This window comes from Myxine glutinosa, chromosome 5 (assembly GCF_964187855.1).
Source record: "Myxine glutinosa chromosome 5, kmMyxGlut1.1, whole genome shotgun sequence".
In the NCBI taxonomy this organism is placed as follows: Eukaryota; Metazoa; Chordata; class Myxini; order Myxiniformes; family Myxinidae; genus Myxine; species Myxine glutinosa.
Window position 1 is genome coordinate 36656277 of NC_136265.1, and position 22094 is coordinate 36678370.

General features: G+C 52.7%; 1 protein-coding gene across 1 annotated transcript in view; it reads right to left on the reverse strand.

Moving 5' to 3' along the window:
* DHRS12 (dehydrogenase/reductase 12) overlaps nucleotides 1-22094 on the reverse strand; it is a 275332-nt gene that overhangs the window by 105162 nt on the left and 148076 nt on the right. The window lies entirely within an intron of this gene.

Below are 22094 nucleotides of genomic sequence, written 5' to 3' on the forward strand. Positions count from 1 at the left end.
GTCATCCATTTAGTTCACCCGCACAATCTCTGTGTACATCATGCTCAATAAACTTAACACTGATCGTATCAAGCGTTCTACTTGTCTAACTATGACGTCATAATGAAGGCACCGATGACACCATCATGAATATATATTGTGCTCATGGGGAGTACTTGACAATGAGCCCTGTTTAAAAATTTCCCATATTGCGGTTTGGGAGATTTTAGAGGTGCATAGTTTTTCACTCTTTCCAAGATGGCGCCTGTACCACGTCATCTATGACGTCATACTTAGTTAAAAATTATACACTCCTACGGTGAACATTTTTTGTCAATCGGACCAATGGTTGAAGACAAAAGCATACTCACTTTCTGTGTGGACAAACAAACACACAGATAGACAGACAGATAGACAGACAAATGAAAAAATCACTTATAGAGCGACACTTGGCAAAAGAAAACAAATAGTTGGGCGAATATGTGAAAAAAAGATGTTCACCTCTGGCAGGAAGCATAAAAATTGGTACATGAGGGTTTTAAGGTATGCTGAATTGAAATAGATGTGGAGACATTTGACTTTTGACATTTTTGACATTTGACATTTGACAGCCATTCAACGTGGCACTAATTTTTGATGATGTCAGAGAATTGGTTGAGAATGTTCTTGTTCGAGGTTTACATCTTATTTACATGTTCATTGTGTTATATATGCAATAATAGATATGTCCGTCTATTATAGAACACACAATCATAACATAACACAACATGTACATTTGTTACGTACAAATAATGTAATTTTTTATTTATTAATTAACATTGTCCTTGACATATAACTTATGGAGGTGCACTTGTGGACTGTTTAACCATAGACTTTATTTTGTCTGGTTCTATGAAATGCAGCTGGTTGGCTTCATTTCTGGTGTATTTCTAAATATCGATAACTTGCGTAACAGAGTAATTGCTATCTTAAAATTCCCCTGTCATACATTGTTGCCTATGTTTGAGCAGCCATGGGGTATATTCAAGCATTTGGAAAATTAACAAAAAATTGACATTGTGGGTAAATGTAGGCGATCCAGGGCTCTGTGTGTTTGTTACCAAATTTCATGCGTATACTATGTTGCATATTACATCTTTTTGTGAATTAAAGAAGTCTTTCCATATCTGTCTGTTATCAACTTTCTCAACAGAATACATACGTATATTACTGCCCACACATCTAACTTCCAAAAAGAGAAAAAAAGTATATGTCTTTTTGCAATTTTCGACTACCAGTAGCATAGCGCATAACACTACATGTTCCCAGAGAAACACTGTCTATATTACTTATTTGGGACTGTTATTCCATTTAGCATGGATTGGAAGAAATATACATGCAGGTGTATTTTGAAATTTATTAAATTGTGGCACATTTGAAGAAATCTAAATTTTTCTCATTTCGCAGTGCAGTTGATGCCAGCAGTTATGGTTGAGAGTCCATGTAGAGTGAGATAACTAACACAATGTGATAAGTAATACACCATATTAGAGGTATTTATATACCCATTCCAGTAATGTATGCTGCTACATGATCATTGAAGCCACAATAAGATGGCAGGTCAAGAACTGCACCCTCCTACCGCGAATAGCGCGAAATTGGCAAAAAATGCAAAAACACCCCGTCCCCCCAAACCTCATTTTTGAGAACGTTACGTTGATCCTATCAAATGTCTCCACATCTATTTCAATTCAGCATACCTTAAAACCCTTATATACCAATTTTTATGCTTCCTGCCAGAGGTGAACATCTTTCTGATATTTTGTCACATATCCGCCCAACTAAAAGTAGAATGGCACTCATAGAGCATCCTGTTGACCTCAAAAATAATTGGTGGTTAAATTCAGTGACTTGATATGCAAATCGTCTTCAAATTTTATGTTAATCAGATGAAAATTGACAATTATAAAAATATGGCCTATGTTGACCTTTCAGCCTATGTTGACCTCAAAAATAGTTGGTGGTTGAATTCAGTTCACTGATATGAAAATCCTATTCAAATGTCAAGTCAATTAGAAGAAAATTGAGGATTTTAGAGATTTGAAAATGTTGTTGACCTTTGGCCTATGTTGACCTTATGACCCATGTTGATCTCAAAAACAGTTGGTGGTTGAATTCAGTTCACTGATATGAAAGTCCCATTCAAATTTCAAGTCAATCAGATGAAAATTGAGGATTTTAGAGATTTGAAAATGTTGTTGACCTTTGACCTATGTTGACCTTGTGACCTATGTTGATCTCAAAAATAATTGGTGGTTGGTTTCACTAAGCTGATATGAAAATCAAATTCAAATTTCAAGTCAATCGCATGAAAATTAAGGATTTTAGAAAAGTGGTTGATCTTATGACCAATGTTGACCTCAAAAATAGTTGCACATATATATATATATATATTGTTGCGGTTTTTAGAACCCTCCACTTTGTAAATATTGTAATAATCCCTTATAAATAATCCCCTGTAAATATTCCCACTTTTGTGTAAAGATCAAAGGGCGCACCCTAGTTAGGTCATATTGCAACACGTAGAACACCATAGGCTCTTCTTTAGTTATTTCATTAGTATGTGTTTCAGGTAAGGATCTGTTTCCAAAGGTTGAATCTGCGTTGTATTAATTAAATAAGAGTAGGCCCCAAAGTTCCTTTCAACATCAGTGCGAGTGGTCTTCTATCCCGCAAGCTGCCATAAGCCACGTGGCAGAGTTGGAGAAGAAGGGAGGAGCGCCAGGAATGAGGCGTGGCCCACCAACGCACCATAAAGGGGCGGACCGGTGAGCCCTCATGACCAATCAGGGCCGAGGCAGCTCACCGATGGGCGTATCCAAAAAGGCAAGCGGCTTAATACGCAATCGGCCAATATAAGCGGCCGCGTGGGACTACTTAGAGAGATGAGCCAGGGAGAGAGAAGGAGTCGAACAGAGATGAGTGATACGGGAAAGGACGGCAGACGCGGAAGACCCAAGAGTGGTGAAGGAGTCCCTGCTTGCCGTTGTCACGGACCATTGGAGGCGCACAACTGGCCGAAGGCTAAGGGTCAATTTATTACGTACGCTGCATCCCAGTCTTCTCCCCCGCGATATAATTGTCCGCTCACGTTAAACGCCACGCGAAGCTGCCGGCCGCTCGTTGCCGCGGTACGAGTGAACACCCGGAGCGTGGACCGGAGCGCGAGGGCAGAGCCGGACCTCACCGCCTACCATCGACGCCTACCTACCACCTGTCTGGACCCTTCTCTTCCTTCCCACCAGCCCTGCCATTCCCTCCTTTCGTGTAAGTGTGTTTGTTCTGTCCTGGGAGTGATAATATAAGTGTATAAGGTTGCCCTATGTCCTTTTATTTCCTCTTTTGTATATTCTTGCCTTTCGTTTCCTCTTTCATTGTTGTATAATAAATTCTGTGTTCCTTCTTATTCTTTGGGTTTTCCTCTCATCCGGTCGCTTTAGTCTTTTCCCAATTGAATACCGGTAGCACGATATAGGAACCGCTTAGAATCTGGTTTAGACTGCCGCTAAATGGCTTGAGCTTCGGATTGCTAAACCGCTCGGCAATATTCCATCTTGTCCGTGGCTCGGGCAGGAGTATCGCCCTGCTTCCGAACGGAAGGAGCGCGATATCCTCTAAGGACTCGGACGGCCAGCTTAATAGACGAGGGGATTAAACCCCCCTCGGTAAGGGGAGCGCCGTCCTCCGATATCCACAACAATTGGTGTCAGGAGTGGGATTGGACCCGAACCAAATTTTTTAATCCATCTGAAAAATTTGGTCAAAATTACGGGCGGCCAAAATTTTTATTAACATCCAAATTGAGTTGTGCCATGGATAGTCAAGGCGATCGGATGCCGGTGGGGGAGATAGAAGAGGGGTTAGAGGTAACCCAGGACCCCAGGGAGGCAGTGGGAGTAATGGAAGAGGAGGTTGAAGAAGGCGCGGTAGAGAGGGTTGCAGGCACACAAAATGGCGGCGCCTCGCACGTGGCCGCGGTAGCCGAGCCCGCTGTACCAGCGGGCTTTGACATGCAGGCCCTCATGGCGCAAATCATGAATGGATTGGAAAAGCTAAATGATAAGATGGATACTCGGGGAGAGCAATTGGGAAGCAAATTGGAGAGATTAGGGGGAAAATTGGAGGGCATAAATGGCCAAGCCAAAGAAATTAACGAGGCGCTAGCGAGGGGGTAAGCCCGGTATGAGACAAAGGAATTGGAGAAGGAGAGAAACCGCAGGTCGAGCGGGAGAGGCACACGGGTGCACGACGAGGTAACGCGGTTTGAGAAGCGCGGGTTGAGTGAGTCAGAGCAAGGCATGGTCACGTGGACGGGTATAGAAATCGCGACCCGGGGTATGGAAAAGCCAACGGCCGCAGAATTAAAAGAAAAATTTTGAGTGCGTCGGTGGTCGTTGGGCTGCAAAAAGAAATTAAAATCGAATCAAGCGAAGCAATAGTGGAAATTGGGTTGGAAGAGACGCCAGACTTAGAAAAGCACTCGCAGAAGGAAGGAATGGAAATTGTGCAAAGTCCACGTCCACATAGTGATGCTGTGCTTATTAATCCTTATAAAGATTTGCAGGTGCGTGTGGAGAGGAGGGTCCCGAAGGTGAGTCGGGCTGTATATGGCGCGAAAAGATTTGGCGCGAGAGGGTTTTTCGCGCGCTTGGGATTCAGACGGCGCCCGGGCGTTTGTAGAAGGTCCATGGTGCACTGTGTGAGTGGAAATGGCGCACGTGTGCGAATGGCGCCAGAGCGCGAGTGTGTTACCGAGTGCGAGAGTGAATGCACATCGGAGTGTGATAGTGAGGGTGAGAGTGACACGGAGAGTGAGATGGATGAGGAGCGTGTGCGAGGATGCACACCCGAGTTGGTTGTGGCGAGTGTGCGGGAATGCACCTTGGAGCACATGATTGGGTGTGCGACAGGGGATTGCACACCTGGGGGTAGGTGTGCACTGAGTGGGTGTGCAACAGAGTGCACACCCATGGTGGTTACGGAGTACGTAACGGGGGTGAGTGCACGCGAGGAGTGTGGGGAAGAAAGGTGCGTAACGGAGGTGTGTGTGGTGATGGAGTGTGCGAATGGAATGTGTGTGCAAGAATGTGCGTGAGAGTGTGGAACGAAAGAGTGTGCACGAGAGCGTGCGGTGATGAAATGTGCGGAGTGTATGGAGACAACTGAATGTGTGAGTATGGGCAGAGTCGCGTGTGAATGTGAGAATGCGACTGGAGCATCAACGCTGACTGGGGCCAGCGGTTAGGCTGACGGGTAGCCGACGCGAGCACTCGGGGCGTGGTGCGTTTTGTGTGCTGTGGGGGCCGGCGGGGATCGTTGCCGCTGCGCTTCTGCAGGGAGCGCCGTGCACGATTCGGGCCGGGTCCCACCCTGCACGGCCGGTGTCGCGTTTTGCCAGGCAAGGTGACCGGCCCGGTTCGAGGGGAGGTAGGAGGGTTCGGAGCGGCGCCCCCTTGCGGTGGCGGCGCTCCGGCCGGGGAAGGCTGGGCAACCGCGCATGGGAGCGAAAGGCCCTCCGTATGGATGGTGCCTGGAGCCTTGGCCCGACAAAACCTCCTCCCCTGAATCCGAATGCCGGACGGACCCAACCTGAAGGAGACAGACCACCCGTATGCATCGCTTGGCTTTGCGAAGCCGAGCAGTAAAAATGCATTGACGCACCGAGGCTCAGGGGTAGTGGACGATCAGTAATAGTGGTAGCAGTGATGATGGCAAATGGTATCCGGTGTAGAGGGATGGTAAAGCTACCATCCCTCACATCACTTTGGGCAGAGGAGCTATAGATTATGCGGTGGCAGTACAAACTAGCCCGGGAGGGTTAAGATAATGTATAGGGATCTAGAAAAATGACCATAGGTGACCGAGATTTAAGTAGTGACCTTGTACCTGTTGTGGGGATGTAGAGTAGAGTAGTTGGTTGATAAAGATGTGGGATGTGCAGTAGTAATAAGGGATGACGGGGAAGCACGAGTTTTAGGGGAAAAGCAGGTAGATTAGATGATGCTGTGTGTGCGTAATTGTCGGAACCACCGTGTGCATGAGAATCTTTGTGGTGAGCGTGATGAAATGAGGAATTGGAATGGAAGTCCTTATAGTGCTGTTTAGCAAATGAGGCAATGCTCGAGAAGGATGTGTGTGTGTGTGTTGAGTGATTGACCTGCATGATGTGCAAGTGAAGTACAGGTGTGTGGAATGAATGGTGTGGAATGAGTAGTGTGGAATACGTGGCGTGGAGTGTATGGTGCGAAGGAGTGGATGGGGGAAGGATGGACCCCTTCACGAATACCCGGGGAGGGTAGTTTAAAAGTAGGTAGAGGGAGTAGGTAAATTTGGTTGGATATTGACATCTGTGGTGCTGAAAGTAGCAAGGTATTGCTTGGTTTGGTGCATGAGTAAAGTGAAATGGCTGGGCGTGTGGCCTGTTAGTGAGAATGGTTAAATGGGCACTCCGCCACTAGTAGTCTGTCGGCCAGGTGAGGCCGCAGTTAGGCTCTGGGAGCCAAGTAATAGAGTTCAGTAGGGCCCGTGGATCCCGAGAGAGGACCCGGGTAGCCCGATGCCAGAGGGGGCATTAGTGGGGTAAGGGAGCCAGAGGGCCTTCCCCAGGTTAGGGTGAGGAGCGAGGTAAGCTCGGGTGGCAACTACAGTGGCGGAGGTGTGCAGGTGAGCGGACCTGCTGGTGAGCACCCCAGCAGGTAGCACCCCAGCCCCGAAATTGTGCGAGGGCACAGGTTGAAGAATCGGGGGAGTGAGACCCCAAATTGAGAGAGCGCCACAGTATGGTCAATGGGAATTTGTTTTTAGAACCGCATAGTGTAAAGTGGCCAATGGATTGGCAGGGCAAGACTCCGGTAGAGTTAAAGAGATAATGTCATTTAGAAGAATAGCTAGGATGAAAGTCTCTTCGCACCATCTGCATCCGCTCACCGAGGTGATAGAACTCCACACCATGCTTGGCAAACATTTGGAATGAAAGACGCATCTTGACGTGGGTGAAACATTGTTTGTTATTCCATCTCTTCTTCCTTAGGAGGGATTGATGACGAATTTGGCATTAGGGGAGATATGGGGGACAAGACGTTAGCGACGAATTTGTAAATTGTGTAAATACGGGGTAGGGGCAAGGGTAGAGTAGGTGACATGGGGGGTGACGAACGCTAGGGACGAGCTTTCTTAACTCGCTCTCCCGCGCCCTTCATGTCGCATTGCGGTGTTTTGATGTGTACCCTTGCGCCCTTGCCCCGCTAATCTGCTTTGTCCTCCTTCCCCACTCATGGACCCTGTTCTTTTGTGCCCGAGGGGAGAGTGCAGGTATCCGCAGTTGTGCGCCCGCTCCCTTGCTGCCTCCTGTCTGCACTGATGCACCATATGGACCACACGTTCTGTGGCCTGGCACCACTTATGGACCACACGTTCTGTGGCCTAGCACCACTTATGGACCACAGGTTCTGTGGCCTGGCATCTCTGCTGTGGCCTGACCATTGTTGCCAGCGGTATCTGGCTTGCGGACCACTGTTGTAAGTGGCACCTATGCCCAGCAGTAGACCACCTGAGTTGGCCCTGCTGGCCATATCAATAATAAAAAGCGGACGCGGTGTGTGCCCTTTTTATTAATAATTAAAACAACATCAAGCAAGAAGATCCATCAAGACAGCAAGATACATCGGCCCAGCAGAGAAGACATCAGACATCATTTATTAATTTTGAAATGTTTTGGTGCTGGTGCTTTTGGTGCATTTTTCATTTTTGGTGCTTTATGGTGCATTTTATTAGTGCATATTGGTATGGTGTATCGGTGCAGTGCATGGCAATGGCATTTTTCCTCTTTTCAAACATCTCTTCTTTTCCCACAAAAGACAGGTCCTGGGTTGCAGTTTGTAAATAATTAGTGTTTTGTAAATAATGCTCCCCACCGGCCTTATGTGTAGTTTGAAGACAATTCCGTAATTCGGTTAATTGTGGGCGTGAGTCGGTTAGGTAGGATGCAATGCAGCAGGTGGGACATATCTAGTGTTAAAACTGTCGCACTCAGGGTGAGGTTAAAAGTAGAGGGTACCCACACCTAAGTGTCACACTAATTTAAAAGATAGTTCCTTTTCTTTCGGCTCGGGCCGAGCCTGGAAAAAGGGCGGGTGCAGTGTTGCGGTTTTAGAACCCACACTTGTGTAAATATGAAACTCTTGTAAATATGACATTAAAGGTTAAAAGTAGCACCCCTAGTTAGTCCACAAGCAACACGTAGGCCACCATAGAACTTTAGTTATTTCATTATTATGTGTTTTAGATAAGGCCGTGTTTCCAATAGTTGAATCTGCGTTGCATCAATTAAATAAGAGTAGGTCCCCAATCCAATTCCGGCCATTTTGCCAACCTCTCTCTCCCAGCGACACCATTACGTGCCTCTGCCAGCAGCAGCCGCCTCAGCGCTCGCTCAAGCCGCCATTAACCATGTGGTCAGGCCCGAGGAAAAAGGGGGCGGAACGCCAAGAAGAAGGTGTGGCCTGTCAACCAGCCGTCAAAGGCGTGGCCGGTAAGCCCTCACCAGCCAACCAGGGCTAATGTAACATCACCGACGGGCGTGGCTCTATGAAGCGCGGAGTGATCTTGGCCCGCGTGATATAAGCGTGAACGCAAAGTCCTTTCACAGGACTCGCGTGCACACGGCAGTGGCGAAAGGACTCGTGCGAGAGCGGCGCTATTAACAGACTGCGCACACGGACTTCTTTTGATGAGAGAGCGCTGTTTGGACTTGGTCAGCAGCGTGCACTACAAACGGACTGGTGGGAGAGAGCGCATTTGAACGAGTCTGATTGGGAAATGCGCATGAGTTTGGTTGGAGACGCGCTTATTAACGAACTTGTCCAGAGCACACACATACAGGACACCAGCCTCCCCCCCCGCTATATGTAAGGTCCGGTCGCATTCCAACGATACGCGGAGCTGCCTGCCGGGTTTTCGCCCCCTGGACTGCAGCCTCACCTGGAGCCTGGACCCCATCACCGGACCCTCTACCTGACCACCTACCCGCTACAATCCCCGCGTGAGTGTGTATGTTTGTCTGGGGTATAGAATAAGACTGGTTTAAGACTGCCCTGTGTCCTGCTTCTTCTTCTTCCTTTCTTGTACATTCTTTCCTTTCCTCTTTTTGTTTGTAATAAATTCACCTGTTCTTTCTGGTTTCGTCTTAATCCCTTCGCTTTCATCTTTTCTCAATTGAGTACCTGTGGCACGATTAGGAACCGCTCAGAATCGGGTTTAGTCTAATTGTTAACAGCTCGGATCGCGGATTGCTAACCGCTCGGCATTTTCCAACATATCCGTGGTTCGAGCGGGAGTTATTCCCTCGTTTCCGGCCGGCGTTGGTACTTCGGTAGTAGTGAATCCCTAGGCCTAACAAACCCTATCTAACGCCGCGCCGGGAAGGACGTTATAACCCCCAGGACTCAGGACGGCCAGCTAAAAAGACAAGGGGATTAACCCCCCCTTGATAAGGGGAGCGCCGACCCCCGAGATCCGTAACAATATATACATATATATATACATACATACATACATACATACATATATACATACATACATATATACACACATATATACATACATACATATATATACACATATATACATACATATATACACATGTGGCGGACACAAAAGCCCACTGGCGTGGTGACATCATTCCGCGCACCAAGTGGGCGGTGGCCACGCCCGAGGGGTAGGCGTGGCCTCATGATATACACCGGGCGCGCAGCCCGGAGCGCGCCAGTGTTACAGTGAGCTCCTGAAATAAAGACGAAGTTACCGCTTGTCCGCTTCCTCCTTGCTCGCAAGCAGCGCGCGTAACGCCGCGCTTTACTGGTGACCCCCTCGACGTTGGATCTGCCGGAGCGATCCTTCCACACGCGACGCCATTGCCATGGCCAACTTCATCAAACTTCCCGAATTTTGGGAGGCTCAGGTCGAAGTGTGGTTCGTCCAGGCCGAAGCCCAATTTCAGCTTCGGCGCCTCACCGGCGATGACACGCGCTATTGCCACGTCGTCGCCTCCCTCGGGCCCGGCACGGCCGCTCGAGTTGTGTCCGTCCTTCGCCACCCACCGGACGGCCACAAGTACGAGGCACTCAAGCGGCTACTCCTAGCCACATTCGGCCTCACGGACGACGCACGGGCCGACCGCCTCCTGGATCTCCCCGAGCTCGGTGAGACACGCCCGTCAGTCCGAATGGACCGTATGCTGTCACTGTTGGGCGACGAAGCCCCCGGTTCTCTATTCCGGGCGCTTTTCCGTCGCCAACTTCCAGCGCAGGTTCGCCTCGCGTTGGCCGGGACCGGGCTAACGGAACCCCGAGCATTGGCAGCCGAGGCGGACAGGTACTTCGCCGCTTCGGACATGCGGGCGAGAGTCGGCGTGGCCGTCACGTCCCTCGAGGCTGATGCTGCTGATGCTGCTGATGCTGCTGTTCCACAGCATCAGCTTATACAGCATACGCAGCATGCTGATACGCACCTCGTGACCGCCGCCACGCCCCGCCCACCGCCGCGGCGAAAACCGCCACCGCGGGGAAACCCGCCAACTCCACCGGCCTGGCAAAGCCAGCCGCGCTCCTCCAGCTCCACCACCTGGTGCTGGTTCCACGCCAAGTTCGGCCATGAAGCTCGGCAGTGTCATCCGCCATGCTCCTTCAACAGGTCGGGAAACGCCCAGGCCGGCGCTCAATAGTGGCGATGAGCGCCGGCCGTTCGAGCAGCCTGCTGTTCATAACGGACACCTTCTCCGGGCGCCGTTACCTGTGCGACACGGGAGCGCAGGTGAGTGTCGTTCCCGCCGGCACGTCAGACAAGCACGCCGCGGGTGGGGGCCCCGCGCTGCTTGCCGCGAACGGGACGCCCATCCGTACGTACGGAAAACGCTGCCTCTCTCTGCGGTTCGGAGGGCAGGTTTTCCGATGGACGTTCGTCACCGCCGACGTGCCCATGGCACTGCTTGGCGCGGACTTCCTGTGCGCTAATGGGCTCCTGGTCGACGTCAAGCACAGACGTCTTGTCCAGGCCGAGACGTTCAGCTCGCTCGCTTGTGCGTTGCCCAGCTCAACGAGCAGCTTGCCAAGCGGCTTGCCGAACGGTTCGTTTCCGGCCACATTGGTCTGTACGCTTCCGGCAGCGGACGCATTCACCCGCCTCCTCGCCGGCTTCCCGGCCCTCACGCGGCCCACCTTCTCGGCGGGGGCCGTCAAGCACGGGGTGGCCCATCACATCCCCACCGTCGGGCCACCGGTCTACGCCCGGGCACGCCGCCTCGAGCCGACGAAGCTGGCGGTGGCAAAAGCGGGGTTCGCTACCCTGGAGCGACTCGGCATCGTTCGGCGCTCAGAGAGCGCTTGGGCGTCGCCGCTGCACATCGTGCCGAAGCCCGGCGGGGGATGGCGACCGTGCGGGGACTATTGCCGTCTCAATGACGCCACGACTCCCGACCGCTACCCCGTCCCCCACATTCAGGACTTTTCCGCCCGTTTGGCGGGCAGGTCCTTCTTCTCGAAGGTGGACCTCATACGCGGCTACCATCAGGTCCCCGTCAGGCCAGAGGACGTCCCGAAGACGGCGGTCATCACGCCATTCGGACTCTTCGAGTTCCTGCGCATGCCCTTCGGTCTGAAGAATGCGGCTCAGGCGTTCCAGCGACTGATGGACAGCGTCCTGCGCGACTTGGATTTTGTCTACGTCTACCTGGACGATATCCTCGTCGCCAGCGCGTCCCGCGAAGAGCACCTACGCCACCTCCGCACGCTCTTCGAACGCCTGGGCCAGCATGGCCTGATTGTGAACCCCGCAAAGTGCCGGTTCGGCGCCGCCATAATCGATTTTCTGGGGCACCGTGTCACCAGGCACGGAGCCGTCCCCCTGCCGGCCAAGGTGGAGGCGGTGAAGGGGTTTCTGCGCCCCCGCACGATCAGAGGGCTGCAGGAGTTCCTGGGCATGGTGAACTTTTACCATCGGTTCCTGCCCCGTATCGCCCAGCTCCTGCGCCCCCTGCACAAAGCTCTCCGAGGTAAGCCGGGCAAAGGCGACGTTACCTGGACCGAGCAGATGGACACGGCGTTCACGGGCATGAAGCTCGCCTTGGCTAACGCCACCATGCTCGCGCACCCGGCGCCCGATGCACCGATCGCCCTCACCACCGATGCCTCGGACTACGCGGTGGGCGTGGTGCACGAGCAATGGGTGCGTGGAGCTTGGCAACCGCTGGCGTTCTTTAGCCGGCAGCTTCGCCCGCCCGAACGCCGTTACAGTACCTTCGACCGCGAGTTGCTCGGGCTTCACTTGGCAGTCAGGCACTTCCGCCATCTGCTCGAGGGCCGTGCATTCACTGCCTTCGTCGACCACAAGCCGCTGATCTTCGCGATGGGCAAGGTCACCGAGCCGTGGTCGGCCCGGCAGCAGCGTCACCTCTCGGCCGTGTCCGAGTACACGACGGACATCCAGCACGTCGCGGGGAAGGACAACCCAGTGGCGGATTGCCTTTCCCAGGCCGTCGCCCACGCAGTCCACCTCGGCATCGAATATGCCCGGATGGCAGCAGACCAGGCCGCTGACCCCGACGTCCAGGCCTTGCGGACCGCCGTCACGGGCCTCCGTGTCACCGAGGTGCCGTTCGACGGCGCGGGCACAGCCCTCTTGTGCGACGTCTCCCTCGGGCGTCCTCGCCCCATCGTGCTCACGGGCTGGCAGCGCCAGGTGTTTGACGCCATCCACGGCCTGTCCCACCCGGGCGCGAGGGCCTCCCAAAGGCTGATCGCCGACAAGTTCGTCTGGCATGGTCTCCGGAAGGCCGTCCGCGGCTGGGCCAGGACGTGCCTCGCGTGCCAGCGCGCCAAGGTGCACCGGCACACCCAGGCCCCGTTGGCCCCGTTCACGGTGCCGGAACGCCGGTTTGACCACGTCCACGTGGACCTGGTGGGACCTCTGCCCCCCTCGCGGGGTTTCACCTACGTCCTCACCATGGTGGACCGCACCACCCGGTGGCCGGAGGCCATGCCCTTGGCGTCGACAACGGCGGCCGATGTCACGCAGGCTTTCATCGCCACCTGGGTCGCCGGTTCGGCGCCCCCTCAGACATCTCGTCCGACCGCGGCCCCCAGTTCACCTCGGAGCTCTGGGGGGGGCGGTCGCGCAGGGGCTCGGGGTCCGGCTGCACCGAACCACGGCCTACCACCCCCAGGCTAACGGCCTGTGTGAGCGATTTCACCGCTCATTGAAGGCCGCGCTCCGGGCCACCCTCCGCGACGGCGGCTGGGTCGACAGGCTCCCCTGGGTCCTGCTGGGCCTCCGGACGGCGCCCAAGGAGGACCTGCGCGCATCCGCGGCGGAGTTGGTCTTCGGGCAACCGCTGCGGGTGCCGGGCGAGTTCCTCCCCGACTCCACGGCACCATGGTCCGCGGCACAGCAGCGCTCCACTCTGCAAGAGACCGCCCAGAGGTTCGCCCCGGTGCCAACGGCATGCCACGGGCACCCACCGACGCACGTCGCCCCGGAGCTTCGCACGGCAGAGTACGTCTTCGTCCGCCACGATGCCCACCGGACACCACTGCAGCCCCCGTACGACGGGCCTGCTGGAGACCGGGGCGAAGCACTTCACCCTGGACATCGGCGGTACTCCTGACCACGTTTCGGTAGACTGCCTCAAGCCGGCCCACCTCGACGTGGACCATCCACCACCAGTGGCCCGACCCCCACGTCGGGGCCGCCCCCCTGCGGGCGGACCCCCGGCACCGCCCAGCCCCGCCGCCACGCCGCCCCCCGGTCCTGCCCCATCCCAGGGGCAGCCAGGGGCATCCCACCTGGCATCCCTGCACCCCGGACACCGCCGATCGCCAGGGGGCGCTTCGGCCGGGTCATTCGTCTGCCCCGCAAACTGGCCCTCCAGGTGCGCGGGAATTCTGGGGGGGCGCGTGTGGCGGACACAAAAGCCCACTGGCGTGGTGACATCATTCCGCGCACCAAGTGGGCGGTGGCCACGCCCGAGGGGTAGGCGTGGCCTCATGATATACACCGGGCGCGCAGCCCGGAGCGCGCCAGTGTTACAGTGAGCTCCTGAAATAAAGACGCTTATAAGTTACCGCTTGTCCGCTTCCTCCTTGCTCGCAAGCAGCGCGCGTAACGCCGCGCTTTACACACATATATACATACATACATATATATATATATACACATATATACATACATACATACATACATATATATATATACACATATACTGTATACATACATATATACACATATATGTACATACATACATATATATACACTTATATACATACATATACACATATATACATACATATATATACATGCATACATACATACATATATACACACATATATACATACCGGTACATACATACATATATACATACACACACACACACACACACACACACACACACAGCACAGACTATAGTATTGTTGCGGATATGGGATTTACATCCATCCATATCCGCTTGTAAATATTCCCCTATTTCCTCAATACTTCCCAACTATCCCCAATCCCCCATTCCCTCGTCCCATTTTCTGTAAACAACACTCTGTAGACCCGACCTCCCCCTATTTCCCCCATTAAATGTCGTGCCCAGGTCCATCGCATCTCACGTAGACAACTATAGGACATCTTGCTAGTTATTCTTAGTCTATGTCAGTTAAGGACTCGTTTCCATTAATTCTGACCCTTCGTTGCACCAGAATGTGATTGTATGGCACCGTTAGGAAGTTTAGGACCTCCCAATACCTCCCCGCAGCTCTTACTCACGGTTCAGCAACAACAACAACAACAACAACAACAACAGCAACGGCGGCGGCGTGCACAGGGAGTGCGCGTCCTCACTCCGGCTTGGTTGGTAGGGGGTGTTGGGAGGGCACGAGGCCTTCCCAACGAGCCGCCATCGAACATGTGCTCGACGGGGTTACCAAATAGGGGCTCCCTGTCAGCTCCTCGTCAAGGGTGGAGCCCGGTAACCCCCGCACCCAATGGAAGCGGCGGACCGGCCCCAGGGGGGCGGAGCCAACCAGCCGAGGGCGTGTCACTCCCTGCTGAGCATGCGCAGGAAGAGGGAGGTGACGTCAGATGCGCGCTGAGCTTGGAGCAAGCAAGACGTACCCTCCGAGCGCTGTGAGGTCTCCCCGCATCTCTGGACTGGACCGTGCTTTATCCTGTCCCCGAGCCAAGCTGCACCTTGTGCTATCGACTACCTGTCCCTTCCTGCCATCAATCCCTGTGTAAGTCAGCCTTGTTCCGTTTGTCTGTGATCTGTCTGGGTTAAGATAAGACGGTATTTAAGTGCCTATCTCTTCTGTGTCTTTACCTCACTACCGTGTAATCTACCCCCTTTTCTCCACCACTGTAATTATACCCTCCTCCGGAGGTCTTGAGAACTGTACCCTTGCGTCGTTTCATCTATCCCAGTCGTTGTGTCCTTTCCATCATTGATTTAGCATAGCGCGATTTGGTCAACGTCTGGGTGGAATCGGGGTCTAGTCGGGGAATAACTGTTCGGTCGCGGTCATACCAACCGCTCGGTCAAAAATAACATCCAAACCGCGTCCGTAACAATTGGTTGTCTGGAGTTGGGATTCGAACCTGGGACTAAATTTATTTAGCCCAAATTTTGGACACCAATTGTGTTATTACCGTAACAATTGGTGTCGAGGAGTGAGATTCGAGGCCCGAACCAAATTTTTTTTTAAAAACATCTAGGAAAAAATTTGGTCAAAATTATAAAGACACCGAAATTTGATTTTGTTTTACAAAAAACCCGAATTTTGAAAGTCGCGCTATGGCAGATCAAGACGGCTGGGTTCCGGTAGAGGAGAGTGAGGCAGGGTCGATCCAGGACCAAATTGAGGGACATGAGGCGAGCGAAGCAGTGAGGGCGGCAGGTTCGCAAAATGGCGTCCTCGCGCACGAGGTTACGGGCGCGCAAAATGGCGCCTCGCAAATGGCTACGGCGGCCGCGCCTGCTGCACAAGTGGGAGGGATTGACATGCAGGCCCTCATTGCGCAGCTACAGGCAGCTGTACAGATGAGTATGGGGAGCCAAATTGAGCGACTGGGTGAGCGATTGGAGGGCCAAATGGGGGTAATGAGGGACGAAGCGAGGGGTACCGGTGAGGGATTAGACAAGAAATTTGAGGGATTAGACAAGAAATTTGAGGGGTTAGACAATGGGATAGAAGGGGTGAAACATGGGTTAATGGGGGTAGAAAACAGAATGGCCGCTCAAGAGAATCAAATAGAAGGGGTGAAACATGGGTTAACGGGGGTAGAAAACAGAATGGCCGCTCAAGAGAATCAAATGGAAGGGATGAAAAAGGGGTTAGAGGGGTTAGAAAACAGTATGGAAGGCAAATTGAGGGACATGAGGGACCAAACGGAAAGGGAAGTTTAAAAAATGGGGCAGCAGATAGAGGGGGTCAGAATTGGGGTAGAAACTAAATTGGATGCTCACAGGGAGGAAATGGAGCAGATGAGGGTGGCATCTGGGCAGGAGATGCAAGTGATGGGAGAGGAGATCAGAAGAGGTGTGAGTGAGGAGGTCGGAGGAGTGCGCGAGGAGGTGAGGCACTGTGAGGAGCGCATGGAGAAGGAGGTGAGAAAGGGGACTGTAAAATTGCAAGGTGGTATAGAGGAGTTGACGCTGGGAGTAGAACAACTGACAGTGGGACAAAAGGAGTTGGGGGACCAGGTAAAGAAGAACACAGCGGTAATAGAGGGTTTAAAATCGACACAGAAGGAGATGAAAAAGGACATAGGGGTAATTAATAAAGAGTGTCAGACGGTACATGAGGACCTGACGAGGAAAATGAACAAGGTGGTAGAGGTGATGGAGGTTAAAGAGCGGGAGGTGCAGGAGCACATAGAAAAAAATAAGGTGGAGTTAGAGGAAGAACTTAAGGGGACGCACGAGGAGATGAAGGAGGTGAAGCAGAAATTAGACGAAGTGGAAGAAGGGGTGAGCGAAATTAAGAAGCGACGGAGAGAGGATAAGAAAGAGATCAAAGAGGAAGTGAAATAATTGGTCCAAAGTCTGTGTTCGGATCGTGATGATGTGCTCATTAACCGGATGAGGGATTCGCAGGTGATGGAGGAGAAGCGAAGAGAAAGAGGACCCGGTGTAAGTGGTGACCAATATGGTCGTGCGTATGATGCGCCAGGTGATTTAATAAGCTTGGGGGTCGAGATGGACCCGGGTGTTCGTGAGAGGCCGTTGGTGAAGTGTGCGACAGGTCTGGTGTGCGAAAAAGGAGGTGTGCGAGAAAGTCCGACTCTGGGGTGTGTGAGGAAAAAGTGCGTGCCAAGGAGTGAGGGTGCTGTCGAGAGTGAGTCGGTCGTAGCGCGTGTGCGAGGGAGCACATGGAAGCGCGTAGTGAGGAGTGTTACGGAGGGTGTAAAGGGAGAATGCACGCCTGTGGTGAGTGTTACAGAGGGTGTAACGGGAGAGGATGCGCGAGCAAGGTGTGTAACGGACAGGTGCATGAGGAAAGAGTGCGCTGTCAAGAGTGGAGGTGAGAGTAGTAAGAGTGACACGGAGCGTGAGTTGGTTGTGACAGGTGAGAAAGGAAGCACACCTGGAATGGTAGAGCGTGTGTGGGAATGCACGCTGGAATTGGTAGTGAGGCACGTGGTTGGGTGTGCGAGTGAGAGCACACCTGTGATCGTCACAGAGGAGGTGACCGAGGAGGGGGCGCGAAGAGGTGTGTTGGTGAGGTGTGCGAGCAACGAATGTGTGCCAAGGTGTTCGGTGGTCAGGTGTGTGACCAAGTCTGTGAGTGGAATGAGTGTACCTGGGTGTGTAAGAGAAGGTGCAATGACCAAGAGCAGGGAAACGGCTCGATGTATGAGCAAGAAAGGGGTAGCGTATGCGTGTAAGCATGCAGGTGAGTCATCGACGGTAACCGGGTTAGCGGTTAGAGCGACTTATAGCCGAATCGGGCCCTCGGTGCGTGCCGGGCTGCGCGTGCCGCGAGAACCAGTGGGGATCCGAGCCACAGCGGGTTCGAAAGGACCACCGTACGCGATCCACGCTGGGCCTCGCTTTGAACGGCCGCGTCCGTGCTCCACTAGGCAGAGCGGGCAGCCCGATAGGAAGGGTCGTCATGGCGACCACTTTTTGTTGAGGCATTCCGGCAGGTCGAGATCGGGCCATGGGATGGCTCCGTGCCGAGATGGTGCGTGGGACCTCGGCCCGGGTAAACCTCCTTCCCTGCACCGAATGCGGGACGTATCCAGCCGCTGGCACCAAACAACCCGCATTCATGGCTTGGCTGTACGAAGCCGAGCTTTAGAAGTGAATTGGCGCACCGAGAGGCATTAGTAAGTAGACTGTAATGACGAGGATAGTGTTTTGGCCCCGAAATTAGAAAAACAAAATTTGATGATTGGCAAAGGATGGGCACTAATGATTGGCAGATGATGGGTAGTTATTGGCAAATTTTTGATTTGTTGAAATTTGATGTGCAAAATAGGTAGTGGGAGATGCCCGATGTGGTGGGATGGCAACTCTGTCATCCCTCACAAAAGGGGGGCAAAGGAGCACTAGCTTATGGGGTGTATGGCAGTGAAAACTAGCCCGGGTGGGTAAGGATATTGTGTGTAGGGATCTAGCGAAGATGACATTAGGTAACGTTAAGGTTAGTTAGTGACAAGGATACCTGTAGAGGGGACGCAGGTAGATTAGAGTGGATGATAATGACGAGGGAGCGCAATAGTTTAAAGGGACGACTGGGAAGCGCAAGTTTCAGAGGGGAGTAGTTAGATGAGATGATGCTGTGTGAGAACTGGACAGGTGTGTGGAGCAGTGTATGAGTAGTGAGTGTTGTGGATCAGCGCGAATGCGCTTGGGGGAGAGAAGGGTGCAGGCGGCACCAAGTATGAGAGCACAGGTGTGCAAGTACAGGTGTGTGGAATATATGGAGCAGAGAATGAGTGGTGTGGAGAGAGTTGGAGTAAGTGGTACGGAGTGGTGTGCATGGTGCGAAGGTGTGGATGGGGGAAGAGTGGACCCCCTTTTCACGAGTACCCGGGGCGGGTAGTGTAAGTGATAGTTAGAAGGTATAGGTAAATTGTGGTTGGATATTGGCATTTGTGGTGCGGTTGCAGAATGGTATTGTGGATGGGTGCATTGGTGTGGTGAAATTGGCTGGTCGTGTGGCCTGTTAGTATGAGTGTGAATGGTTGGGCACTCCGCCACTGTTAGATGTCGGCCAGGTGAGGCCGCAGGTGGGCTCTGGGAGCCGTTAGTGTCAGTGGGTGCCTGAGGATCCCGGGTGTGGATCGGGCAGGCCGTGCCAGAGAGGGCACTGAGGGGGTGAGTGTGTGAGAGGGCCTTCCCCAGTTAGTTAGGTTAGGGTGAGGAGCAGGTGAACTCGGTAGGCAACAACAGTGGTGGAGGTGGGCGGGTGGGCGGACCAGCTGGGAGCGTCACATGACCCAGCCACCGAAATTGTGCGGGGGCACCGAGTGATGAATCGGGGGAGTGAGACCCCAACTTGAGAAGCACCACAGTTTGGTCAATGGGAATTGGTTTTTAGAACCCATAGTGTAAGTTGGCCAATGGATTGGCAGGGAAAGACCCCGGGTAATGTAAAGTTGTTAAAGTCATTTAGGAAATAGTTAGGATTGATGAACCTGTCGCACCATACGCAGCCACTTACCTGAGGTGATGATGATGACTCCACACCTGTGTTTTCTTTGTTCTGTGTTGCAGGAAAGGAGAATTGCTGTGTGGATTTGTGAGACGCATCATGACGTGGATGAGACATTGGGGTGATTCCATCTCTCCCTCCTTAGGAGGGACTGATGATGAATTGGTGATGGCAAATTTTGATGTTGAGTTGGAGATGGCAAATGTTGATGAGAGTTGGAAATGGCAAATTTGATTGGTTAGGAGGGAGAGAAGACGAATTTGGTTTATGGGAGGAACGGGGAAGACAGTAGGGACGTTTGTTGATGTGTAAAGTAGATGTTTATGGGTAGTGTTGTGTTTTGTGGATACAGTAAGGGGTAAGGGAGGGGCAATGTAGGTTACCTGGTGGGGGGGGGCGTACGGTAGGAACGTACCTGTCTCACCTGGTTGCCATGTGCCCCCAGTGTGCATTACCTTGAATTGCGTGCACTTTTGCGCCCTTACCACCTTACTCACTTGTCTTCTTTTGTCTCCCACCTCCGAGGATCTGGCTTTGGGGCAGAGAGAGAGGAGAGAGAGGTGCTGGCTCCGCAGTTGTGGGCCTGTAATTCCGCTGCTTGCTGCCTGGATCGATACACCATATGGACCGCAATTTTTGTGGCCGCCCACCATGGACTGCAGTTCTTTTGCGGGCAAGCACCACCCGTTAATGGACCTCTGGGTCAACGTGGCACCTATGCCATACAGGTGAACCACTTTTAGTTGGCCCCCTGACGGCCACAATTCAGAAATGGACGCGGTTGGCGCCTTTCTTTATTTCTAAAGAAGCCAGAAGGCCAAGTGCACTCCAAGAAGGCAAGACCAGCGGCAGAACATCGGCCGGCTGCGACACCACCGGTGACCATGGACACTTGATTGTGCATGGTTATTGAACACTTTATTGGTGCACCGGATGGTGCTGACTGTGCGTATGGGGTGGTGCTTTTGGTGCTTGGACGGGGTGCTCTGCACATTATTAAAGGCCGTAGGGCCACAGGGCACTCGTGGGTTAGTGTATCGATGCTGGCATGCATGCTCTCCCTATGCATAACATCTGCATGTGTTCCTCAAAGAACAGGTCCTGGATCGTAGTGTAAATATCAGTGTTGTATAAATAATGCTCCCTACCGGCTGTATGTTTAATTTGAGGATGCTTTCCTCGATTCGGTTATCCTGTGGGTGTGTTTCTGTTAGGAGAAGGGTGCAACGTCACAGGGGGACATATTTACTCATTTGTGAACATCTGTAAAACTGTCGCACTCAGGGTTGAGTTAATAGTAGAGGGAACTACATCTGAGTGCCACACTAACGTAGGTAAAAATTTATCGGGTCGGGTTGCCCCGAGGTAGAGAAGGGTGCAGTGTTGCGGATATGGGATTTACATCCATCCATATCCGCTTGTAAATATTCCCCTATTTCCTCAATACTTCCCAACTATCCCCAATCCCCCATTCCCTAGTCCCATTTTCTGTAAACAACACTCTGTAGACCCGACCTCCCCCTATTTCCCCCATTAAATGTCGTGCCCAGGTCCACCGCATCTCACGTAGACAACTATAGGACATCTTGCTAGTTATTCTTAGTCTATGTCAGTTAAGGACTCGTTTCCATTAATTCTGACCCTTCGTTGCACCAGAATGTGATTGTATGGCACCGTTAGGAAGTTTAGGACCTCCCAATACCTCCCCGCAGCTCTTCCTCACGGTTCAGCAACAACAACAACAACAACAACAACAGCAACGGCAGCGGCGTGCACAGGGAGTGCGCGTCCTCACTCCGGCTTGGTTGGTAGGGGGTGTTGGGAGGGCACGAGGCCTTCCCAACGAGCCACCATCGAACATGTGCTCGACGGGGTTACCAAATAGGGGCTCCCTGTCAGCTCCTCGTCAAGGGCGGAGCCCGGTAACCCCGCACCCAATGGAAGCGGCGGACCGGCCCCAGGGGGGCGGAGCCAACCAGCCGAGGGCGTGTCACTCCCCGCTGAGCATGCGCAGGAAGAGGGAGGTGACGTCAGATGCGCTCGAGCTTGGAGCAAGCAAGACGTACCCTCCGAGCGCTGTGAGGCCTCCTCGCATCTCTGGACTGGACCGTGCTTTATCCTGTCCCCGAGCCAAGGTGCACCTTGTGCTATCGACTACCTGTCCCTTCCTGCCATCAATCCCTGTGTAAGTCAGCCTTGTTCCGTTTGTCTGTGGTCTGTCTGGGTTAAGATCAGACGGTATTTAAGTGCCTATCTCTTCTGTGTCTTTACCTCACTACCGTGTAATCTACCCCCTTTTCTCCACCACTGTAATTATACCCTCCTCCGGAGGTCTTGAGAACTGTACCCTTGCGTCGTTTCATCTATCCCAGTCGTTGTGTCCT